This window comes from Wyeomyia smithii, chromosome 2, assembly GCF_029784165.1.
Source record: "Wyeomyia smithii strain HCP4-BCI-WySm-NY-G18 chromosome 2, ASM2978416v1, whole genome shotgun sequence".
NCBI lineage: Eukaryota > Metazoa > Arthropoda > Insecta > Diptera > Culicidae > Wyeomyia > Wyeomyia smithii.
In genome coordinates this window covers 247,460,463-247,480,804 of record NC_073695.1, presented here as the reverse complement: position 1 = coordinate 247,480,804, position 20,342 = coordinate 247,460,463, and the positions used below count along the sequence as shown (strand labels likewise).

General features: G+C 37.5%; 1 protein-coding gene across 5 annotated transcripts in view; it reads right to left on the bottom strand.

Annotated features, from left to right (window-relative positions):
• The window catches only part of LOC129722561 (mucin-2), a 381,740-nt gene that overhangs the window by 293,102 nt on the left and 68,296 nt on the right, over positions 1–20,342 (bottom strand). For all 5 annotated transcript variants that reach the window (XM_055676131.1, XM_055676129.1, XM_055676132.1 and 2 more), the window contains exon 2: positions 7,540–7,567. The gene's annotated coding sequence lies outside the window, so the exon portion shown is untranslated. The remainder of the gene's footprint in view (positions 1–7,539; positions 7,568–20,342) is intronic.

Genomic DNA, 20,342 nt, shown 5'->3' with positions numbered 1-20,342 from the left:
TCCCAAACCGTTTTTTTCTTGTATGTTTAAAAAAATATAGCATGAAATCAGCAAGATTTTATATTTTATTGATTTTCTTTGATGAAAACTATCATTTTTGAATTCCTTTCAAGCTTCATCTTATAAAATAGGGTTTCTATCTATTTTTGATTCATTTTTTCGCTTTAGTACTTTATTTCTCATATTTATATATTATATATTATTCTTTCTTTCATGCCAGTTTTGACTTTTTTCAGAATTTTCTTCTATTTTTTTCTAAGTAAAAATTTAGTTCTTTTGTTCACATTTTTACTAATTTGGGTATCGTTATTTTATGTTCTTTCGGTTCCATTTCACCTTCGTCAATTTATAGCTCTTATTTTTTGCTGTCATTTTTTCCTAATTCTCTCTTTCCATAATTTGATCGCCATTTTTATTCGTCTATTTCTGTGTCTCTTGCAGGAAATAATACTTCTCTTATTTCCTTTGAAGAAAACTGTAGCTGAAGCGCATCGAGAGTTGGAAAAAGTTTACGGAAATGTTGCTCAAAGTGATGTGGTATGTTCCGTAGCTTTAGAAGCAATATTGACGACAGGCCGCGTAAATGATGGCCAAAAGTCTTCGAAGATGCTGAATAGGTAGAATGGCTTAATGAGGGATCATGTCAAACGCACAAACAGCTTGCTTCGGTCCAAAAAGTTACTCACCAAGCTATTTCTGAGCGATTTCATGCTTTGGAAATAATTCAAAAACTAGCAACCTTAGTTCTTTATAATTTGAAGCCAAGAAACGTTTAGCATCGTTTTTTCGCATATGAACAACTGCTCCAGCGGCAAAAGAGGAAGTGTTTTCTTCATCGCATCGTGATGGGTACTGAAAAATGTATCCATTACCACAAGTCAAGGAAGAGAGAGAGAGACATGGGGACTGCCCAATCATGGTTCCACGTCATCAGCTCGGCCGAATATACACGCTGCAAAGATTATGCAGCGCATTTGCCAAGACCAGATCCGTGTTATTTATCATGAGCTGTTGAACCCGAAGGAAACCATCACTAGGGAACGAAATCGACTTCAATTGGGTCCTAAATCTAAACCAGTTTTTATATATCATTTGAAAAAGCCGCGTTTTCTGAGAAAAATATGGTTTTAAAAAATATTTATAGTTTTCCTTCGATTTTGAATAAGAAATAAAAAAAACCTGCTCGCTCATGTACGGTATATGGGAGAACTGTCGTTCAAGACATTTCGAGCAGCTTTTTATTTTTCATTTGAAAATCGAAGGACAACGATAAACATTGTTTTAAAATCACGGTGTGCTCAGAAAATTGTACTTTTTCAAGTAATATATAAAAAACAGAGAACCGTGTAAATCTTTTGCAACTAATTGATGCGATTAGTTGAAGAGCTGCACAAAACACGCTCACAATACGAGCAGATCTACGAAAAGTGATTTCACTGCATGACAACGCTCAGCCTAAATTCGTTGAAAAGTACATAGAAACGCCTAAATGGGAAGCCCTGCCTCATACGCCATATTTCCCAAGCATGCTTGTCTTTTCTTCTCAGAAAACCTCTAGAGTGCAGGAGAACATCTTGCACTGCGAAAACAACCGCTCTCACACCAAAGAGCAAATCAACGCACATGCTAGAAGAGAACGACAGACGATTTTTATCTGGTGAGCTTCCAGAAAGCACCGCAGTGAAATCTGAAATCTCTCTCTTGCGAGACAATGAACTATGGTGTACTTTCTCACACGAATGGACATCACGCACAATAATTACACAGCAGACCTATCTGCGGTGCGTTTAACAGTTTGTTTCTTGAGCCTGGCAGAAGAGGAAAAGAGATTGAGAGAATAGAAAATAGACTGCGTTTTCGTGGTGTAGCTACACGAGGACTACACTTTTGCCCGACGGGTTTTTTTCCCTTTCCAGACTACTCGCCAGTGGACTCTGCGGCGTACTTCTGCGTTTACTCTGTAGAGTGATTCACCCCTCTTGTCTTTATCAGATGTGAGATAAGCTGGAATTGTGTTTGTCTCTCTGTAAGTTGGTTGAGACACTTTGGAGTGAAGAAAGAAGCAGTGTGGTGAAAGCATTTGCTACACGCAGGTACATGCTGAAAGGGAAGTGCGAGCTGAATTTTTTCTCCGCTCTTTCCACATACTGAGGAGAATGACAAGCATGTTCCCAAGTATTGCCCCGTCCAATTTTTACTTCTTTCATTCGATGGCACATGGTATAATCGGCATCTATAAATTCGGTAACACTCATAAAAGGAGGGAGGATGTGAGATCAGCGCTATGTAACAAACATCTCCGAAAACGAGCATATTCATTAAGTAAATTCTTCTACTGTGCTACGTTGTTTTATGAGGGGGTAGGTAATGGTTTTTTTGTTATATGTAAGGAGGGGTTGAAAAATGATGTCGCCCTAGTTGACCTAGTTGACCCTAGTTCTGCTCATATGAAGACATAGAATAATGGCTTGATTCGTGAATAGGCCCAAACGAAGAACCCTATTATCGTAATTTAAAGTATTGCCAATCGTACTATGAATGATTTGTAGGATTTATAGGTTTTTAAAATAAAACTGCATTATTATTAGAGATACAACTAGATATAGAATATAGAAAAAAATCTCAGTAGCAAGATTGTTTACTCTGTTGTTTAGCTCTGATTAAAAATATTACTTTTGCATTCCTTTTTGATGCTTTCTTTAATAAAATAGTTTCATCCCTACCATTTAATCATTCATATCTTGCTTCAAAATTCAATTACTAACATACACAATTTTTCTTTCATTTTCTATGAGTTTTTTCCAATTTCTTCTTTTATTTTTTTTAATTTGTAAATGAGTTGGATTTCTTTGCTTTAAACTTCTCTCATTTTTTTTCTAATTTTCATGAAACTTGTCATACTTTTTTCTCCATCTCCAACCCTCTGTTTTTCAACCACTCGCTCACACACACACTCTCTACTCTCTCACTATCACTTTCTCTCTCCCTCTTCCTCTCCTTCGCTCTCTTTCCTTGCGTTCTCTTTCTTTCCCTATCTCTCTTTCCCTACTCTCTCTCCCTCTCTCTTTCTCTCTCCCTGTTTTCTCTCTCTCTCTCTTCATCTCTCTCTTTATCTCTCTCTCTTTTTCTCTCCTTCTCTCTCTGTCTCTCTCTGTCTCTCTCTCTGTCTCTCTCTGTCTCTCTCCTTCTCTCTCTTTCTCTCTCTTTCTCTCTCTCTTTCTCTCTTCTATTTCTCTCTCTTTATATATCTCTCTCTCGTTCTCTCTCTATCTCTCTCCCTCGTTCTCTCTCTCTATCTCTCTCTCATTTTCTCTCTCTCTTTCTCTCTCTCTCTTTTTCTCTCTCTTTCTCTCTCTGTATATATCTCTCTCTCGTTCCCTCTCTCTCACATTCTCTCTCTATCTCTCTCCCTCGTTCTCTCTCTATCTCTCTCATTTTCTCTCTCTCTTTCTCTTTCTCTCGTTCTCTCTCTCTCGTTCTCTCTGTCTTTCTCTCTCTTTCTCTCTCTCTCTCTCTCGTTCTCTCTCTCTCTTTTTTTCTCTCTCTCTCTCTCTCTTTGTCTCTCTCTTCCTCTCTCTCTTCCCCTCTCTCTTTCTCTCTTTCTTCTCTCTCTTTCTCTTTCTCTCTTATCTCTCACTTTCTATCTCTCTCTATCTCTCTCTTTTTCTTTCTCTCTCCCTCTCTCTCTCATGCTCATGCTCTTTTCTTTTATACTCATCCTCTTTCTCTCTCTTACTCATGCTTTTTCTCTCTTACTCATGCTCTTTCTTTCTCTTACTCATGCTCTCTCTCTCTGCCTTACACATGCCTTCTCTTTCTTTCTTTTATTCTCTTTTTTTTCTTTTTTTTCTTTCTCTCTCTTTCTTTTTATCTTTTCTCTCTATCTCTTTCTTTCTTTGATTCTCTTCTTTCTCTTCGTTATCTATCGTTGGAAGTTTGTTATCTAGTTCTATCTCACTCCCTCTTTCTATTTCTCTTCATCTCTCTTTTTCTCTTTCGATTCGGAGAGACTCTCTCTTTATTCTCCAGTCCATCCATCTTTTCTGTCTATGGTTTTTCTCTATCTTTACTCTTTTCTACATCTCCAGCTTTCCTTTGTCCCTCTCTTTCTATGTATTTTTTTATCTGTTACTTATTAACTTCTTCTCTTGTTCGATTCCTACTCTTTAATTAAAAAACTAGATTACTAATATTTCTTTTCCATATCCTCTTATCTTTTTCTTCTTTTTGCTAGTCTTCCTCCTACTTTTACCCTCTATGCCCTTTTTTTTGTCCTGCATACTTTTTTTTACTCTGTTTTGTCCTGCATACTTTATTTCTCTATCACTTGATTTCTGAATCCTCTTCAATATTTTGTTATTCTTACTTTTGTCCACATACATGTTTCTTTTATATTCTGTGTTTTGTTATATAACTTTCTTCATCCTATCATCATCCTTCTCTATCTTCGTCGTCTGTCTCTTCTCTCTTTCATAAATTATCAGTGTAAACTAAGGTCGCTTTTTACGCGTTTTTTTTACACGAACTCCGGAATTTACGCGGTTTTTTACGCGGATCCCAAAGTTTACGCGGTATTTTTTTTTGCGCGGATTTCGGCTTCTCTTCACTCGGATTGCAAAATTCACGCGGGTTTTATTTCACGCGGATTCCGGAATTTACGCGATTTTTACGCGGCATTTATTTTTTGAAATAATACACTAAAACATCGCACAAAATATGCAGCGGAAGCTGTCGAAATCTTTTAATCTGTGGCATTCAGGAACTTCTGAAAGCTCTTCTAGCACATAAACAATCGCTTGCATTCTCCACGCGTCTTTTAGTAGTGAAAATGACAGATACTCGATTATTTTCAAAGCTGGTGAGTGCAGCGATATTTTATTTGCGAATTCGTGAATTTTCCTATGTTTTCTACAGGCATAGACCGTATGGCGTTGTATAAACAACTTACCTCTCGTACTAAAAGACTAATTCTGCAAAGCAGAAGACAATTATATAGAGCACAGTCAACATCTCATGAAATGCTGCCACAAATGTATGAGTGATGATTAAGTTGAATTTGACACGGTAATTTTTGTTTCAAAAAGTTTTTTATAAATGTTACAGTTTGCTTTTTGAACGTTTTTCTTAAAACTTGAAGGGGGAGGTGTCATCGGATGTTACGTTTTTTTTTTCAGAAGGGGTTGAGATTTTGTGATCAAATGCTACTAGAGGGAAGGGGAGTTATGAAAACCATGAAAAAACCTGCTGCGTCATTTAAGTATGCTCCCTCATGTCATTTCTCCAGTATGGCATACGCATGATGTACTAAACATAAAACCCATTTCGTGTTGGCAAACAGTGAAACTAAACAGATGAAGTTTTCAGCCATGCAACAAAATAACACGTTGTATTGTGTTGTAGATTGGAAACGAAAGCTTTTGTTTGAAATTGGATTAGTTTTGTATGTGCCGCTATTTATGTACAGGATAATCGAGTTGTGGTGAACATCAAACTACGACGTATCTGTAGCGGATCTTAAACACAACTGCAATTTGATAAAAAGCTTTCAGTAACGTCTGTCAAATGTTTGTAATTACATAAAAAAGGATGATTATGCAATTACAAATTTGAATGGGAAAGGATAGCAGAATGTGCAGTAGTCTCAGCCATGCAACAGTTTATTACGCTGTTGAGTGTTGCATATTTCATCTATGCGGCTGGGGAACAAAATTCTGTTCGTATCAGATGATGCCGTAGTCTCAGCCTTGCAATGCTGTTGCATGTTGCATATTGATATTGGATATAGTACGAAGGAAATTCGTTAAAAATTAACCGACTGGTAAGCATTTGCAAAAGGACAAATTTTACACCTTATTCTGTTTTTAAAATTTCATTTAACACCGGAACTTCCTTAGAGACCTAGTTCTACTTCGAAAAAATCAATAACACTGGTAAACACAGGTTTTTCCCTAGAGTTTTACCCATTCTTGTAAATTTTGATGTCCCTACTAGCCATGATAACTTTTTCAGACACCTAAACTAGTTTTCCCGTAAGCACACGTAGAAGCGACGAACCCGGCGAGCAATTACTCTACTGCACTTTGACGCACTTCTGCAATGACTAGAGGCACATAATTTCGTTGGAATGGTTCAAAAGCTATAATTTTTCTAGGGCAATTATTTGATGCTTTAGGGCAACTATTATTTCGATGTTTTTTTTTCACATATCATTCATTTGACACGGCACAAATAATTTTTTGATTGTTTTTTTTGTGTTTTTTGGGAGTTTTTGTTTAATTATTGAGGAAAGTTAGAGTAAAGTATTTGCTGTACTTTGTAATGAATTACTTTGGTATTTTAAGCCTCTGAATATTTATATGTCAGCTAAGCGACAGCATATTCTAAGTCTTTATTTGTCGCATTGGCTTTCATGGCTCCAGTGTCCTTCAGGCATACATTACAAAAATATAGATATGCTTTCAGCTTTAGCTGGTTCGCCTCCAGGCACTCTAAAATTGCTTACCCAATTATTAATTTAGATTTCCCTATATTATTAGTTGGGTAAAATATGTGATTTATCTAAATAAAATTAAGAGGTTCGAATGAAAGTTGCATATTGCAGCTGAACTCTTTCTATAGAACCCCGTTATTTTTTTAATGCAAAAGATATCTTTGCTTGGGCAAACCGAGAATCACAAAATTGGTTTATCTTGAATGCCACTTTAGAGTTTTTTTTGGCTATGGCTGAAATGAAAAGTTTCTGAAATATTTCATAATCTCTATGACATTTTTCAGAAAGTTTTTGATTTACTAGCATGGATAAGATTTTAGCTGTAATAAATCGAATCGCAGCCCACTGAAAACTGCTGAAATCTTTCAATGATTCAAAATCTGAAAAATCCCCAAAACACATCAACACAGCTCGAAATATAAACGAATAAATCCCCACCAGCTCACAGTCTGTAAATTCACTCAAAACGCTATGTAAACGTTTTAATGTGACACCTTCTGCTGTACTGCGGGGCCAGAGGTTACAGTGCTAGGGAAACAGTTACAGCACAAGCCAGACTGCAGCAGCACTGTTGACGTGCTAAGATGTGCATAAATTTCCAGCAAAGCACAAACCGCTTTGCTTACTTTTATGCAAGTTAAGCATCATCCGCATAATCTGAAGCGTGCGCCGCGATGCTGGTGTTAGTGGAGGATGGCTAAACGAAAAGTGACGGACGTGTCGGAGGATTCTCGATAGCAGCCAGCTGCGAAAAACACGAAGGGTGAGAGTGTAGAGTAGGAGCGAAAAAAAAAGATGATCATTTTGTACAACCAAACTGTAACGAAGCTTGAGCGACGAAGAAAAATTGCATTTTCCCACACCAGCACAGTCCCGTGGTTTAGTGGCTGAACAAACGGAGATAAATTCACTATATTGTTGTAAAGCGTCTCAAGTGGTGTCATCCGACGATGCGGATGAATGGAAACTTTGTAAGGTGTTTAAATATCACTTGGTTGAATAACACTGATAAATAAAACAAGAATACTCTGCCGACGTTGTGTACTTACCTTAGGGATTTTCAACGGTGCTATGAATCTGAAATTACAGAACAGAAAAAGAGCTTAGAATTTGCTGTCTTCTATTTTGGATACGATATTTTGGTGAAAATATGGATGGACAGACACGTTTTAGGTCTCAATCACACGGGGGGGATAATCATCACCCAAAATTGATTGTATAAAAAGCGTCACGGCACGTACCGCACGTGGCGAACCTTATTAGCGATTCAGCGCTTATTTCCAATAACTCATCGTTTTTCACAACGCAACATTTTTATTTCGAGGCAAGCTTCCAAGAGAGCGAGAGAGAGAATATTCTAATAAAACGACGGCCCCGGAGGGGATGGCGCTTCGCTGGTGGCGCCGCCGTCAAATTATGAATTTCATTCATTCGCTAGGATTCTATTACCACCGCACAGCTGCTGTATTACTCAAACCGATTGGGAACAACAATCACAAAGTTTTAATTAAAAGTTGTCTGGTATGCAAACTGGATCGCGTTGAATTTCAAAAATTTATATTGAAAACAAGCCAACTATTCATGGTATATCTTCAGGAGGAGCAAATAATCTGTATGAAATTTGAATTCATTTTAAATCAAAAACCTGTATATACGTAAACAAAGCAATAATTAAATTAATTAAACAGAGGATTTATGAAGAAATTAAATTTGAAACGTTCGAGAAACAAGACTGAGAGTTTTGCGAAATTCTTTCGTTCAAGTATGACACGTGAATATGATAAATGTGAATGAAGACAAATTATGAAAAAATGCAGAACATTTTTGTAAATTTTCATTTATGAGCCTATGAGTCAATATAGGCTTTTAAATGAAAATTTACAAAAATATTCTGCATTTTTTAATTATTTGTCTTCAAAAAACAAAATTGTACCACCGGTGTTACCGCAAACAAAATATACAGTGTCATTAACCGATAAACTGTCAATCGAAAATTTTACTGTTGTTCGCTAATCGCTGACCTATTGACTGCCCGATAATTTAATTAAAACATTTTCAAGTACCAGCACGTAACCGAAGGACGACCTTCAGCGATGTTATTCACTTATTTTAGCTTTCCCTCCGGCATGCCAACGGGACGCTGTTGCGTAATTTAGGTCATCTATCGTAAGTTGGCAGCCGGCGACAAAACATGCACACACACGTGCATCGGCAATCAATCGCGCCTTTCTTAAACAGACTTCACCATTGACCAGTGAATTGCATCAACGGCCCATATCGTACCGTGAATTAGTAATAAGTCCATCGGAACAGTGCGTACTGACCGACCGCTGCGTTATACGAGGCATACTTCACTCATGAAGGGGTCACTATTTGTAGGTCCGACGTGCTTCAAATGCATAAAACCGATTCGAAACTTACTAAATTTGCATAAAAATGAAAAATCCACTTCACCAACGATCAATAGAAGTTCGATATTGTCGATGTTTGTCCGTTGCCACGAACAGATGAAGTGTAGATCGAGAAGAGGAATTACAAGAGACCGCCAAGAAGCAGAGACACCTTGAAAGCGAAAGACAGCATCAGCTACCAGCCAGCAGGAACTCGACCTTCTCGAGAAAATTTTGCATAACAAACATGCCTTAAAAATGGTGCAATTCGGTCGATTCCTACAAGTGCCGCTCACAGCATGTTTAGGGTTCCTATCATATTGGAACGTAGATTGCATCATCGCGTCCAACATTTAATGGCACCACAATTTCAGAACAAATGTCCACCAATCTAATCAATCGATTGTAACGGCAGACTCTCGCTAATTACTGCTGGATGTTGAAAACTGATTTATGCCACCAACGCCGGGGACGGTAACGCTTTTGAAAGTTTACACAAATGGCAATAAACTGATGAAGCAAACGTGAAATGATTCGGTTAGTCAGTCACTAGGCAAGTTAGTCAGTCAGGCGCTGCACAAACCAACCGGAGCCGCACCAGAGAGCTCTGGTCGCTTATGCTAATAATCATTGTCATGCAACAATTTTCCCACACAAAACAACTGTTTCTGGTGGTTGGGACGGAGCTCTATGGGAACTTCAGTGTTTTCGGTTAGTTTTCACCGGTTCCATCCAACCAAAATCTCATCTCATTGCCGAATGTAGATCACACTGGTAGATAAGATGCGGTGCAGTCAAGGTGGTTTAGGGTCACGTATAGACACGGTGTGCAACTTGGTACCTATGATAGTAATTTAAACACTTGTACCTACTGATACGTAGCTCGACACTGGCGGCGCAATCCACGTTTAATTAACCCCAAATTTTCGCTTCGCTAGGCATTGCTTTGATTTATGGCAATCGTTCATGCAAACATTGCCAGAGTGGAATCAACCACCTAAGAACCGCCCTAAGGATGAAGAAAACGGCTTACGACTGTTTGCGAATCGATTCACGGTGCAAGTAGATCAACAGATTACAGAGGGGATTGAGTTAGAGTGTGCATGGTTTAGCACAAACCAATCACGGTATCCACTGACGGTGATAATGTGATGAAATTAAACTGTATATATAGATGTAATTAATTTCCTCGAGATGAAGAGGAATAAATTTTATGTTTTTTTGATTACTAGATTTAGAAAATTTTAACTGAATATTTATCCCGCATCAAAAAACTTTCGAATATCTTTCAAACCTTAAAATATTGATAGTTTTTTTTTTTTTTGTTCTGAAAATTCCGATTCCTGAATTTTACAACTTCATGTTTGCTGAATTTGGGAACCTAACTGCTTTGTGCATTGATCCAAATCGCAAGTCCAGAAATATCGTAACTTTAAACCTTTTTGAGTGAATCCTTGGGACATTCAACAATTTAGTGGTTACAGCAGCTGAAAATCTATATATCACCACCAGAAGAAGTCACTATTGCAGGAAATAAATATAAGATACACCCATCTATTCAATATCTTGGAGTACCACTTACTGAAAAACTAAACAGGAATTTAACAACAAGGAAACGATCAAGGGATGCAGTAGGAGCTTCAAAAGTAATCCTAGATTTCTTAAAGGAAAGAAAACCTCCTTTGAAAATAGGAAAACTAATATACGAATCCGTGATAGCACCGTCATTTATATATGGCACACAAGCTATGGTTTTAACGAAAGCTTCTAGAAACTCTCTTAGGGAATATCATCGTTACATTTTTAATCAATTTAAAGAATGTTGCAAATCTAACTCGGTGGAAACAGATTGTACCCCACGATCAATCACGAAATGGATTAGAGTATTGCAAATGCGATATTGGGGGCATGTAATGCGAAGACCAGATAACCACCTATTAAAAACTGCAGCTGAATATCGTTTGCCATATAAAAAAATCGGCTGACCATCCTTCACGTGGTCACGTGGAGCCGTGAAGTGAAACGACGAGTTGCAGCTGCGAACAGGGCTTTCTACGGACTGCGTAACCAGCTAAGGTCCCGTAGTTTGCAAACTCGCACAAAACTAGCGCTGTATAGGACGCTGATACTCCCGGTGGCCCTTTACGGACATGAAGCATGGACGCGGAAGGAAGCTGATCGACGAGTGTTCGGAGTTTTTGAGCGTAAAGTTCTGCGATCGATACTTGGCGGTAAATTGGAAGGTGGAGTGTGGCGCAGACGCATGAATCACGAGTGGTACCAGGTATACAAACATGCTGATATAGTGAAGGTAATACAGCGGGGCAGGCTTCAGTGGGCTGGACACGTAGCCAGGATGCCTGACGAGAGAGCCGCCAAAACTATTTTCAGTAGAGAACCAGGAAGAGGCCGTCGACTCCGTGGTAGGCCTCGCACGCGGTGGAAGAAGATGCACGATCTGCTGGTGTACGGGGAGACTGAAGAACGGCTGCCCAAGACAGAAGAAGCTTGACATTTCAAATTCGTTCGGCCCTAGACCGGTGAACGGTCCGTTAGCCAAAAAAGTAAGTAAGTATCACTTCGAAACTAGTGAATAACTGATAGACTCGCACAACTTGTTCTGAGTTTGTGTTTAATTCAAGGTGGTCAGCGAACCGGGAAAACCTTGAAAACCGGGAAAAAGCCGGGAATTCGAAACTGAACCGGGAAAACCGGGAAATTTATCATGTCCATTTCTAACATTATTTTTCATTTACACATGCTTGTATTAGTATTAGTTCAACGTTCAACGCACTATACATTTTCTGCCATTTCACAAACACTGGAAGACTCAAGGAACCATTTAGTTGGTCTCGAGGTAAGGTGCTGGAGTAACAAGCCAGTCGTCATTCGTTAGAATCTCGGCTAAGAGAGACGACCGTTAGAGTCGATAGGATCCTAGCGCTAGTCCCGCAATTGTTCTGTACACTAACAGTTGGCTGCGATTGTTTTTCTCTAATTTGTCTCCCTTCTCATTCGCACTGATTAGAGCTTCAACAGTAAGTGGCTATCGAACATCAAAACAACCACCACTTTACTGGATCAACGTCTAATGTTATTTATGGCTAAGTTTGTTCCAAAGTTATGTACCGAATTCTTCACAATTTATGTAAAAATACTCTTTAAAAAGAAACAAGATTTGAATGTTGGGTTACAAATCGCCAACAAAAACCTACAAATCCCAGGGAAGGTAAAAACTTCAAATTACTAAAAAATATTTTGAAGGCCAGAGAAGTCAAGATTGATTCCAATAAAATTTTATATGTTAACTTGAAATAGGCAAAAACTAAACTATGATAAAAAAATATTTTAAACCTGGAACAAGTAATGCCTCCACCAACCACGCTGGATCTGGGTTCGAATCCCAACGCCATAGGTGTCGATGGTTGTGTGATGACGTTATTCACTCACAGTCAACCAAAACTGATCTAGATTCAATCCTCCGGAGATTTTCTGAGGTGAAAAATCTCTAGGTTCTTCTATCGCATGGGAAAGTGAAGCCGTTGGCAGTAGTCCGTTAATCAACGGATCGTTAGTTAAGATTCTAGTTGAAGTCGCCTCCCCGGGTGTCGGTGATTGACATAATAGAGGCAGAAATAGACCATCAGAAAATCAGCAAAATAAAAAATCGTAACCTAACCCATTCCCGGCGTATGATGCCATATGGCATTGCCTGACATTCAAACTTTGATTTGAGTTCAACATTTATACTTGAAAATTTACACGAGGAAACTATTCAGCATCGTTAGAGAATAGATTGATGCTTAATATGCAATACAGTTTATGTTAATTATGCATATAGTAGATTAGTAATAAGAGTTTAAAGTTCATCGTTTGAGGTAAAAACTGGTTTTTCTCCACCTGTAATCAGTTAAGCTTAAATCCGCTTGAGAAAATGTCTTGAGGCCAGAAATTTCAGAAATTGATTTTAAAGAATTTGCGTTTCAAAAACCAGATGCAATGAAAATAATTTAAAATTCAGTTCAAAGTTTTTTGAATAGTATTCTAGAGGCTTAAAATGCAGAGCCTGTCTTTGTTTTTTTCTCAAATTCCTTGCATACTCCTCTAAAATCAGAAAGACATATTTCTCAAATAAAAAAGGCAAATCTATAAGGGCCATTGCGGAAAGTATTCGCCTAAAAAAACCTGGAACAATACCACGTAAGGATAACAATGGTATCAAATTAGTCCTTACTATATTGTCAAGACAATAACCGGGCCTCAAGAGATCCTTTAGAAAACGGAAAAAATATTTTGAACGACAGAAATACACACAGTTGTACATAATTCAGCTCACAATTGCCATGAAACGTTTACAGAGACTATAAAAAGATAAAAGATATGTTCAAATGTTTCTAAAGTTCTCGATAAAAGTCAGCAATCAGATTTTTATTTAAAGCCTGAAATGCACCATAAATATGAAGAGAATTCAATGATTTTATAAAAGTAATAAATTCAAATTTTTAAAATAGATTTTTTTTTTGAAAATGCAAAAATTTATTCTTTATATTTATATTTATTCTTAAACAAATTTAAAATTGCCAGAAATTGCTATCATTGCAGATTCAGGCAAGGCGAAAAACTATCTCGATTCGGGGTCAAAAAAATATGTTTTAATTATTTCAAAAACTCTGAAAAATAACTAGAATGTTCCCTCTCATCAACTAAAAATGACTATGAACAAGTTATCAGGAAACAAGAAAAAAATAATAAAAAAAATTTAAAGTCAATTCAATAAAAAAATTTAAAGTCAATTCAATTTAAAATTAGGTTTCAAAAGAGAAAATGAACTCAGAATTGGGAATTTAGCTAAAAAAATTGCTAAATTTTAGTCTGACGAAAAATCAGAAGAAGAAACTCTAGAAAAGATTCCAAATTGAATTTAAAAAAAATCCACAATCATATTTGAAATTCAATTTAGAATTAGCGGAAAACGAATTCTTATATCTTATTTTTCAATAAGCACTTTGAATAAGGCCAAAATCCATAACAAAGCTTAAAAACAATTAATGAAATTTCACAAGGCTTGAAATGATAGAAAATGATTTCAAAGATTTGTCGTTTCCGAAGCTCAACTGTCAAAACAACTTTGAATTAAATTCCAAATTTCTAAAAATAAATATTAAAGGTTAGAAAAAGCAGAAACCAGTCCTACAAAACGCAGAAGATCTCAACCAGAGAGTGCAGAAAGTTACAAATATTGCTTTAGTTAAACAGTAATTATTTACGTAAGTCCAAAATGATAGAAAATTGTTCCAAAAAACGGTTCAAAATAAATAAAAAAATTATGTGAAAATATTCTGAAACATGAAGCACAAATTGATTCTAAATTATATCCTGATTTTAGCTGAGTGAAATAATGAAAATCTCAGCCATTAAATGTCCAAACAATCAACAGCAAATACATGTTGGCCGAAGAAGTTAACCCTTTTTCAAGTTTTGGAATGAAATAATGATTTCAAAAACAAGATTCTCTCACAAAATTATTTTGTCAATAAATAAACGTGGTTGAACTTATAGATTTACGCGTTTTAAAACCGGATAAAACATCGATTTCTAACCGGGATAAAAAAACCGGGAATTTGAAATTGGAAATCTCCTGGCCACCCTGTTAATTGAATGCCTTCAGCTAAATTGGTGGAAAGTGAGTTACAATATACATAATTTTTGTTTCATTTATGGTGTTTTTTATTTTCTTTTCATCATTCAGAACAATTCTGAAAGATTTCCGAACCTGTCGTTAATGGCAAGAGAGTCCTGTGTGTTTCTGCATCGAGTGTTCCACTCGAAAACAAATTTTCTTCGGGACGGGTCCTCGTCACATCACGCATAAACAGTAGGAAAAGAATCCGGCAGCTTACTAAAATATTGGCTTAAATAAATGTTCCAAAACTAGTAAAATTGTAGAACCAGCCTTTTTTGTTACTACACTCCAAATTTTTCAATTAGAAAAAAAAATATAATGAAAAAATAGAAAAACAAATTGCAAAACTTAGTTTGTATTGTATTGATTTAGTCAAACATTTTTCAACATGCATAAATAAATTTTTTTTCACTAAAATAACGCTCTCGAAAAAACTGGCAACTCTTGTTCCCGGACTTCGGACCGGACTCCGGACCGGAACCGGAACGAAGCCAATCGGACCGGACCCATATCGGACCGGAACGAGCTAGTTCCGATTTTTTACCGGACCGGAACGCGGACCCAACGTTTTCGTTCCGATGTCGAACACTACTTTAGATGAGTGGTTTGAGTTAGCGAAGGATAAAGAGAAATTCAACAGCTTCATAGAGAAGCAAAACGATCTTCCAGAATCAGATGATAATGAATAATTTATTCAATATAGTTTTATAAGATTTTCTCACAGTGCGCCATGTTATTGTAAATACCAAATAAACAGTACTTCACCTTAAGTATAAGCCAACATCTGGTTGAAGGTATTTTCACATATTTTCTTATCAGACTACTTGTAATAGTTCTTCTTGAATGCATAACGCAACAACACCTCTCTCGTTCAAGAGTTTGATTCACTACTGCTAATAATAATAATACTTAATAATTATACTAATTCAATTAGAATTTTAGGTCCAGGTAATAGTAAAAAGAAAATCGCCAAATGTGAACGAATGAAATTGGATTTCACCACTTTTTAATAACTGATAATCAAAAAAAACTGTTAACAATTAAATCAATACAAACATTGTATAATCGAAGAATCGAATAAGTTAATCTCCAGAGAGTAACGTACCGCAAAGCTTCAATATAACCGACTAAGTTCCAAAGCATTTCTTTCCTACTTATACTTTCCATATCGTGTGACATTTATGAGGGCACGTAGAGTTTTCTGCGGTTCTCTTAAGTAAATGTTGCACTAACATTCCTCTTCCCATCCCAACAGTTGCAAGAACGTGGCCAGGGCAATGGCAGTTCGCCGGAGACATCTGACACTTGTGGAGCAACATGTAATTAGTCCCCAAATTTCATTTCAATTACTAACGATCAGGGGTTATTTGGTCGGCGTGCGACCAGACCGAACCAAGCGCCATTTTTCTGAAAATTGAGTCTTTATTACCAGTGAATGTTAAAATTGATAATCTATCTTTCTTGATAAAACGAAATCATTTGTACAGTTTATAATGGTATTGTAACAAAAAACATACGGGGTGGTTAAACTTTGATCGCCGATTACTGGAAATGATGTTTTTGGCGCTAGGTTCGGTCTGCTCGCACACCGACCATTTGTTCTCGCAAACAGAGCATTGTTGTTGGCACCAACTACGAATTTGTGCAACTGTTTATGCTATGCTATGCTATAGCAGCTGAAAATCTATATATTGACATTTAGAATTTTTATACTGGAACCTGAAACTCTAGCAATAATGAATATTAATCAATCATTAAATATACTTTAACTTATTTCCGGCAAGAGATTTCTCATGATAACTGTAATTGTACATGAAAGGTTAGACCGTATAAGGGTCATACCACTTGGAGTCGTCTTTCATGGATTTGGCTTAAAGTGTGGGGAATTAGTCAACTAGGACGCATTTCCACTATTTTTTTGTCAAAACCTCTTTTTTTCTTACAATTCATAGCTCACGTCTGAAAAATAGTGATGATGATTTTTAAGAAAATAAACCAATGATATTTTAAAATGGCGTTTTTGACCGGAAGTGTTGCCAGATAGATTATACGTTTGTATCAAGCAATCGTACTTTTTTTGTACTCTGTAGCCACAAGAGGACCGTTCTTTAGCTCACAATATTACGAATCGTTAGTCATCTCTTTTTCTGCTCTTCTTTTCCCTCGATATTTTCTTGAAAACGTTCTAAGATCAACCACCTAGTGTTTTGCCCATTTTGCTTCGAGAAGTATCTCGATCAGCCTTGGTTGGTAAGGTCAATACAATCAACGTTTCAATATTTTTGCTAAGCTTACAAATGATTTCCTGAAAGTTTTGATGCTGGATTGAACTCACACAAAAACTAGCAACACTGCTGGGAAAAAGGAAAAACTTTTTTGAATTCCTTAATTACCAAAAAAATCCTCAAATTCTTTTCGTGGGTTGATCTTTCAGAACATGATGAATTTTGGATGAATAAAGGACATGTTTTGTATGTATGTTCCTGCATAACTCTTGAGTGCCCTCACAGATTTCCACCAAACTTGGCATACGTGGTCTTTGTACAAAGAAGGTAGTCATAGATATGTTAGAAAGGGGGCAAGACAAACCCCGAAAAAAAGATAGGAGTCTATAGCAGGGCCGGCGGTTGATGTGGGTCGTGTGGGTAGTAGTTAGGGATACCGAATGTGCAGATTCGTCTGCAAAACGCAAACGTTTTTCCACGGTTTCTGCAGATTTTTGTCAGAGTCTCCGTATATTTGCGCAGATTCTCTTAAAATGTGTGCAGATTTTTACAGACTTTTGCCTACGCGAGCGAAATTTCTTCGGATCACGGAAAGGTTTTGTTCAGATTCCGAGAATATTTTTCCGGATTTTCGAGCAGTTACAGACATTTTTCAAAAACATCTGGCATCTCTGGTAGTAGTACCCACTAGGAAAATATCTCTGTGAGTACTTACCCACACATAATTATCGGACAAAACCAAAACAAGTAATGTTTTCTATGTTCGAAAACTAAAATTGCTGCGCACAGGTGCGAGCGACCGCTTTTGATGGACATCGTGGAGCGAGAGTTCATGAAGCTACAAATTTCATGCACTTCTAAGCGGTTTACTATCAAACAAAACTTCGATTTCGAAAACTTTTTGTGCATTTTTTTCTTTGGTGACACTGTAGATGAAGCCTTACCAAAAGTCCGATTAAGTTCAACTTTTGGATGAAGATTTTTTCGAGGAGACAAAACTTTTGGGCCTTAACGTTTGCGTTGAAAAAATTCACAAAAAATTGTCGATTTTTCATCGGTTCACCTATGCACGCACTAACGAAACAACCCATGCAACAGCAATCATAGTAACCCATGAGTCAACAGAAAAAAATTACCTCGAACTCTAACCGTGAGGGCGAAAACAGTGAAACTACTTCATTCAGAAGTGTGCGCGTTCAAAGAACGGTACCCCACCGCGTCAAAAATGGATCTCGTGTGACACTTTTTGGACACCGGATACACCCGTTCCGGCATGTACAATATCTAGGCACTATTGGACAACAATCAAAGCCTCGAAAGAAAGCCCGGTTCCGAACGGCCGGTGACCCCAAGCGATAAGAAGCTTTAAAGAATGCGGAAGAGGAAGACCGAGGGAAAAGTGGCTACATCGCTGCGTGAGCTTGATCGGGTTGGTGCCATCGGCCAACCTGTGAAAGTTACCTGGCGAATATGGATGACAACGACTGGCAGGGCACTTCGTATTTTACTTCCTCCAACGAAGAAAGTAAGCTACGAGGTGAAGTTCACACACCAAGTTCCCCAAGTAGGTGCTGCTGTGACTGGCAATCAGCGAGAAGGGGATGTCATAGCCGCTCTTCTTTCGCAGCGGACTGGTCATGAACGGGGAAATTTAGAGCAAGAAATACCTGCGGAAGTTGCGTCGTTCATCAAGAAATACCATAAGGGCGAAAACGCGGTTTACTGGCTGGATCCGCCATCGGCCCACTACTTGATGCAATCGTTGGAGGAGGTGGAGCGTCCCCTAGCTGCGCCCCATCAAGAGTTTCGGAGCAAAACTGAAGTGTACGATCTGCTCCAACAAGTTTGTCACGAAAATTCATGAATAAAACGTAGAAAGAACTCAAAAACTGACCTACACGCATGTCTTCATCTGCCATGGCGATTGTTCCTGTTAACTGCCGGAAGGCCACCCATGAACCTTCCCTATTCCCAACTACCCACTCGGGAAAATAGTGTGAGCCGGCCCTGGTCTATAGTGAAGACTTTTCTTGCATTATGAGAACTTTCTCAACAAATCTAATGTCCCTTAGGCCGACGCTAATTTCCTCCAAGACTGAACAATGCTTAGAAACCAGAAATCAGTTTGCTGGATATCTACGATCGTCGATTTTTACTCGCAATTAGGATATTTTTGGAATCAGGATGACGTCCTGGTTTGGTGCCATATTTAAATACAAGATGGCTTCCGGTGTAAAAAGAACTGAATAAAATCGATGAAACCGTTCAAAAGCAAAAGCCGGAATCGGGATATCACCTAGAAATCGGAGATCGATGTCCGACAACATTTTGGGATTAAATGCGGTTACTTTCTGTTTCAGAGACTTCATGAAAATCGATCTTATTTTATCCGATATGGACAAACTTTAAAACGAGTCAACCTACAGACAGGGCCATATACATTTTTTTGGATGTCTCACGTCCTCACGTCTATAAATTTTTAGAAGAAGAAAATGCTAAAATGGGTGCTCCAATCGACGATTTCAAATTCGAATTCAACTGCAGTGCTCTTTCGATTTTATCTCGGTTAAAAAAAATTACCGTTAATTTAGCGATATGATAAAAATCTTTTTTTTTTTTTTTTGTTGGATACAATTCAAATTCAAAAAAAAAAATTCACTTTATTAGTTCAGGATACAAACGAAATTTCTCTTCTGTTCCTCTCTTTCGCAAGCAAAAGTCTGCAAAAATCTGTACACATTTCGAAAAAGTTTTCGCAAATATAAGAAGCCAAATATATTCGAATCAATAAAACATCTGCACTCGGGCTCTAAAAATCTGCGTTTTGGAGACAAATCTGCCCATCTAGTATCCCTGCTAGGATTTGCAATATTCCCAAGAATTGATTTCTCGGGAAACGGAAATGAAAAATCTCATTCCCCGAGAACCGGGAATGAAAAAAAAATCTAAGGGGAAAATGAAATTTCAAATAAAGTTTATCTATAAAAGGTAACATAAAATCTCTAACAATTTCATGATCAATTCTTATAAAAAATGAATTAGAAAAAACATTTTCAAGTTCACATCAGAAGTTTGCGATGGATTTTTGTTTAAAATATGTACAGAAAAAGAGCTTTTAGGAACTTCATGTCGGCAAACAATCGCTTCAGATCTGCCGACAATTTTTCCTTTAAACCCAGGCCCGGATTTGAGGGGGGGGAAAGGGGGCAAATGCCCCGGGTCTACCGATTCAAGGGGCCCTCCTAGTCTTGGGCCGATCTTTTTTCTGCTCGTCACCTCCCAGAACGTTACCTTTAAATTTTTAAAAAAAAGAGGGCCTCACACACAATTTTGCCCCGGGCAAATCCGGCCCTGATTGAACCCAAATAAAGTAATTTTTTCCGTAAAACTTCGCTAAAGTACACAGAATCATCGATGGTATTTGATTTCCAGGATTTTTTAAAAATCACCGTTTCCAACTCTTGCTGCATTTCATTAGAAACTGGAGTGTCCAATTCTTTCAGTTTGTTCAAGATAACTGCATTAGACGATTATTATATTATAATTTTTAATCG